Source organism: Oculina patagonica, unplaced genomic scaffold, assembly GCF_052425735.1.
Source record: "Oculina patagonica isolate OP01 unplaced genomic scaffold, crgOcupat unplaced41, whole genome shotgun sequence".
Taxonomy (NCBI): Eukaryota; Metazoa; Cnidaria; class Anthozoa; order Scleractinia; family Oculinidae; genus Oculina; species Oculina patagonica.
This window is the reverse complement of record NW_027558266.1, coordinates 41,483-47,482: the sequence shown is the minus strand read 5'-3', so window position 1 is coordinate 47,482 and position 6,000 is coordinate 41,483. Positions and strand designations below refer to the sequence as shown.

The 6,000-nt window shown below is 38.0% G+C and overlaps 1 pseudogene across 1 annotated transcript; it reads left to right on the top strand.

The window, feature by feature from the left end:
* Nucleotides 1–709: 709 nt before the first annotated feature.
* Nucleotides 710–4,378, top strand: LOC144640688 (uncharacterized; annotated as a pseudogene). Its single transcript, XR_013568430.1, has 5 exons — nt 710–1,058; nt 1,624–1,738; nt 1,942–1,981; nt 3,352–3,484; nt 3,682–4,378. The product of XR_013568430.1 is annotated as an uncharacterized LOC144640688 (transcript).
* Nucleotides 4,379–6,000: the final 1,622 nt, after the last annotated feature.

The window sequence follows — 6,000 nt, the reverse complement described above, 5'->3', positions numbered from 1 at the left end:
GGCCCATCACAGAAGGACACCGACAATCCAGTGAACCAATCAAAACTCGAAGCAAATACATTTAGCAAGCGCGAAGCGCGGGAAAACGTGTACGAACTTAACACGATTAGTTTTAGTTCTCTTCTGATTGGCTGAGATAGTAACGCGAGTGTATTTAAGCCAACCGCTAAGCGTAGTAATGCAAAACCAAAGCAACGCAAATTACTTTAGACACAAGTGGAAATTGCTCTATAACATCTAATGTAGTTGTTTTAAAAGAGACAATACAAATTAAAGTAATCCGAAAAATTTCGTTTTCCTTTTTAGATAAGGTAAAAAACAATTATGTTAACCAACCTTACACTCGTGAGTAACTGCATTACGCAGACTGATCAAAATTTGTCGTTGAAACCTCCAAAGGTAAAAATCTACACCAACAAAAATCACTTCAGATCCATCCTATAATGAATTCAGTTGCTAATTTAGGCGGATTTTGTTACGTTGAATATATTTAACCTTCCCCCGGCCGTCCTATACTTCCTTTTTGCATTTTCTTTTGATCTCTACCATTTGGTTGATTGTTTTTCTAATTTTTAGTTTTTCTAATATCCGTGACCGACATATTTTCTGTGTTTTTAATTTTCAAGAGTGCTTGTAATCTTATTGTAAGTACTATTTTCTTTGTGTGTATTGCAATAAAAATCTTTACTGCGGACAAAAAAAATAAACAAATAACAAGCTCATCTAGCTTTATTGACCCTGCGTGCATTTATGAAGTCTTTTTATAGGTATTATTGTACTTTTTTGCAGGCATCTGCGGGCGTCACGTTAAATTTACCACTGTAAAGAATGGCTTTGCTCTTGAGGGTCACGTGATTAAAAACCTGACTCTACAACTAAGTCAGACGCGTGACCCTTGCAGAGGACAATGTGTCATGGAGAGTCGATGCATGTCCATCAACATCGGTCCACCAATAAACGAAAGAATAGTATGCGAACTGAGTGACTCGGATCACTCTTTGCACCCGGAAGATTTTACACCACGGGCAGGATTTACGTATACCTTCACTGGAACTGCGGTGAGAGTTACATTTCAGTTCCATATATAGATGCACATTAGGGATAAATCTGACAAGCTCTTAAGCTAAGCGTACTGATCACGCTAAATAAACAAACCATTGATTGATTGATCAATCGATTGATCGATTGATCGAAGAATCGATTGATTGATTGATTGATTGATTGGTTGATCGATCGATTGATTAATTCATTTATAAAACTTTTCAAAAATTCGACAAAAACTTTAAGCTTCTGAAATTTAGAAGGTTAATTAAAACCTTTTCGAAAAGATGAATTTTGTTGCGGGTTACGGACTGATACGATGCTGAAACAAACGCTAGGTCTACCATACGAAGCCTGGCACTAGTAGCTTGTTCAACTGCGAGCTGTATTTATTCTTTAAAAAGGATGAATCGCTTACACTGAATATAAGAATGAATTATATATTTAAACTGCGGGTGAAAGATCTGTGCAGTATTGTTTGTTGTTTTTTTCACTAGCGTTCACTTGCAAATTTTATGGGTTCAAACCCGTTGAGACTTACAACACAACACTTATTGGGGGGATGTATTTTGTTCTCTTCAGAACGCGTGCTCCATTAATCCTTGCTTTCATAATGGAACCTGCCTGAATGGATTTACAGACAAGGGATACCGTTGCGTGTGTCCAAAATACTATTCGGGAGAATACTGCGAAAAAGGTAATAACAGGCAATTTTTTATTGCGCCGTAGTTCTGACGTTTGTACACAGTCGCTCAGGCTAGTATTGCTCGTTGCCTTCAAGCCGAAAGTACTTACCACCACCACAACAACCTAATCCCACCCCTAACACCATAACTGCACATCCTGATATTAATTAAACTATGTATATTTATTCAAGATCTTATCATTTTCTCTTGTTAGCTCCGCCTCAGTCCTGCAAGGAGCTGTTTGATAAGAACTTGTAAGTAGCAAGTGTAACTAAATTTTTGCTAGTAACAACAACGAAGACGACGACAACAACAACAAAATTTACAATAATAATGATGATGATGATGATGATGTTGATAATGATGATGATGATGATGATGATGAGGAGGAGGAGGAGGAGGAGGAGGAGGAGGAGGAGGAGGAGGAGGAGGAGGAGGAGAAGAAGAAGAAGAAGAAGAAGAAGAAGAAGAACAAGAAGAAGAAGAAGAAAAAGAAGAAGAAGAAGAAGAAGGCTACAAATGCGTTTTTACATCTAAAATTATCTTCCCTACCGAATGTCCGTTGGCAGCTTGGGTGGGGATATTTAACAAAGTTTAATATACGGGAAGGCTACACCCCGAGGTCCAAACCCTTACCTTTTTATATACTATATTTGACAGAAAAGGTAACCTTATGTAACTTCAATAAAAATTGGTTGCTCAAATATGAATCAACCATTAGGTGCGTCTGTAAGAGATTTTCTCGGAAAGGCTCTTTGACATAATTTAATAACATTTTACCCTTCCATTTTCTATAATTCAACACGTGAAATCTTTACACTTTTGTATACCTCTAGGCTCTTACTGAAAGTGCTAGTACTTTTTTTGGCATTATTTGGCTTCGCGAGCTTTTTTTTTTTTTTTACATTTTATCCCAAAAAGCACTGCTAGCATTATTTTGGATTTTCGACTGACTATTTGTCTAATTTTGTGTTAAAAAGCACAATCTGACTTTATTTATGGCGTCCAAAGATGCATTAGCCCTCATTTTAGTCAAAGGAGCCGTGGAGGCCTGGGGAACAGGTTTGATACGTCAGTGGTTGCCTTCTAGAAACCCAGTCCATCACACTCGTTCCAAGATGACGTCATCCACGTTGTCATCGAGGAACAATGGAAGTCAGCCAGCCAAGGCAGAGATAGCTCGAGAGCGTACTCTGTCATCAAACATTGATCGTTACATTTTATTGTTGAAAAACGTAACTGAAAATCTGCAAAATGTAATATTCTACGTTTAAAAAAAGTCGGAAAAAAGTGAGCATTTTTATGTTACCCACGAGCACTTTTTAAAAAAAATTAGTATTATTTTTGGACTTTTTTGGCAAAAAACGAGCACTTCGTTTAGCATTTAATGCCTTTTTAACGAGCACTTTCGGTAAGAGCCTATATACCTCCAGCCCGAAAACTTAAGGTACCCGTTTCGAAAGGTGCCAACCCGTATATTCCACTATAGGAAGCCCCCCCCCCTCCCCCCTCCATTGGATGCCAAGAAGGTAATTAAAACTCCAATCTCGATATCTCATTTTATTTTATTTTTGTTCTCGTAAGAGTCTCATCAAGTTTTCATGACTCTTTATTTGTTTTTCAGGTTTGAAGGTAACAAATCCTACCTTCTGAAGCTGGGACCAGATCTACTTCCTGTCTACTGTCACATGACCGCTGACCTTGGATCATGCGGAGGTGGTGGATGGACGCTGGTCATGAAAATCGACGGTAACAAGGTATTCTCTACCTCTGTTGCGATCTTTTGCAGTTAGGTCAATGTTTCCTGTTAATAAAGTTCTTTCGCTTGGTTAATACTGGCATGCATTTATTAACACAGGTATTTTTATGAACAAGTTTTTGAGGAGTACAGTCATCTTGCAATTGCTATTTTTGTTTAAAATTTTTAAGTTATCTGTTTACCTTTTTTTACAAGGGAAACTTTCACTACAATTCCAATTTCTGGGTTAACCAGAAATCGTTTAACCTTGCTGGAGGGGAGACTGGGTTCGACACCAACCAGACCAAACTGCCGACTTACTGGAACACTCCCTTCTCCAAGATTTGCCTCGGTATGAAGATAGCCAACAGATCAACTTCATTGTCATCAACAAGCAGGCCAACTCTCTGCTCTCGTTGATCGCTGACGGGCAATACCGCGCCACCTCACTGGGTCGTGACACGTGGAAGACGCTGATTGGTTCTCAGGCCTCGTTGCAGATCAACTGTAACAAGGAAGGGTTCAATGCCGTTGCCATGGAATCGTCTCACGCTAAGGTCAGGATCGGTATCATTAGCAACGACTTGAATGACTGCAAGAAGTGTGACTCCAGAATCGGGTTTGGTACAGGAGGAAAACATGATTTCAGCAACACGTGTGGAAACGAGGCTACAGTTAGTTCAGATAATGGAGACAAACGCATCAAAGCCATGGGATACATCTTTGTTCAATAATGACTGTATCAACTGGAATTTCCACAAATAAGACGAGTTAAGTCCAGGTTACCATCTTTAGGTTATTCCACTGAAATGGAACTTGCACTGAGATTTTTTTGCCAAACTTTGATTATTGATTGTTTATGTTATAGGAACTTAATTTTTTATATAAAAATGGGGGGGGGGGGGACACAGGCTCGTTTAGGAGCAACGCACTTGGTTTATACCCAATAGGTTATTCCACTGAAATAGAACTTGCACTGAGATTTTTTTGCCAAACTTTGATTATTGAATTATTGATTGTTTATGTTATAGGAACTTAATTTTTTATATAAAAATGGGGGGGGGGGGACACAGGCTCGTTTAGGAGCAACAGCACTTGGTTTATACCCAATAAATCCTTTAATATCACCAAAATTGCTTGCTTAATTCACTTTTCCGATGATTTTTTCTTATTCTACACTGAGAATCGGTCCATGAAAAGCAAGCAATCATATATTTCACACATCACTATATAGCTAAATTATATTTACAATGAGCCTGTAAATTGTTTTCTCTTGATGTCACTGGAAATAAAATCCTCAAATTCATTTATTATAATTCATCAAGTTTAAATAAAAATCAATAGCATAGATTTTTTCGACTTTATTTCTCCCCCGTTTACTTCTTTTTTGTTTCGATTGAGAAGATATATCAAACACTCGAGACAGTGTTTCATCAGCTATCCAAACACCTCAAATTTCGTAAAAAATACTCGTATTTACAACTCTCTTCTCGTTGTTTGGATATCCCGATGAAACACTGTCTCTCGTGTTTGAAATATTACGTAAAGGCAGAAAAAGAAATTTAAAAAGATAAAAATTTTAAAAATATATACAAATAATCCTTTCTTATTGTCATGTAGTGTAGCCCTATTTTCTTCAATGTGAAGTACCGCAACTAAAATTTAATTTGTTTAACTTTGGGATAAGGTCATATCGGCTTGCGTTGACCGTAAAAATACTATTAACGTCCCTTCCCCGCTCCCAACCGAGATGGTAAATCGTGACAATTTTTGACCAAGGAAACAATAAATCGTTACAAAGTAGTGTTTGTTTTCCCAGGAACTTTAGTGAATTAGTCCTTCTTTTTTCCATTGCATTATGGAACGGCTCCATCTATTCCTCAGACAAATAACTGCTATTGGGCTTATGACATTAATCATTCAGGGACTTGCAGTACTATGATAATATATAGATTTAGGCAAGCCTAAAAGCGGAGCTCCACATTTATTTAAATTTCACTGGAGCTTAAAATGTTCCTTCATTCTAGTGAATAAGCGGCCAAAGTACAATACTAATGTTTATCGGTGGTTTATAGGTGCAAGACAAATTGCTGAATGTCTGCGGTACGACAAAAATAATAATGTTGTGTCTTAAAGCGGGGCAAATGTCATTACTCGTGGCACGAAAAATTCGACTTTAGAGTACAGTAAATTATCTGTTACCCTTCTAGCAATAAAAAATAGTTTCGGGATCCTGTTATAGTTTCGCAGCAGTTTAGTAGACCCCACAATATCTATAACATTAATATAGGATTAACGTACGTACGTCGAGCCCGCCCGCGAAGCACGCCGCTAGCCAAGATGACCATGAAAACTCAAATGCATGGATTTATGAGTATGGGGCTCTGCTCTGCGACCCTTCGGGCCGCTGGAAGCTTCGCTAAAAAATTGAGTTTTCCAAACAAAAGAAGTCTGGAACCCAGCTCATTCTGCACCCAGTTGACATGGCGGTGGCATGTGCTCTACCACTGGAGTTTTTTTTTTTTTTTTTTTGAA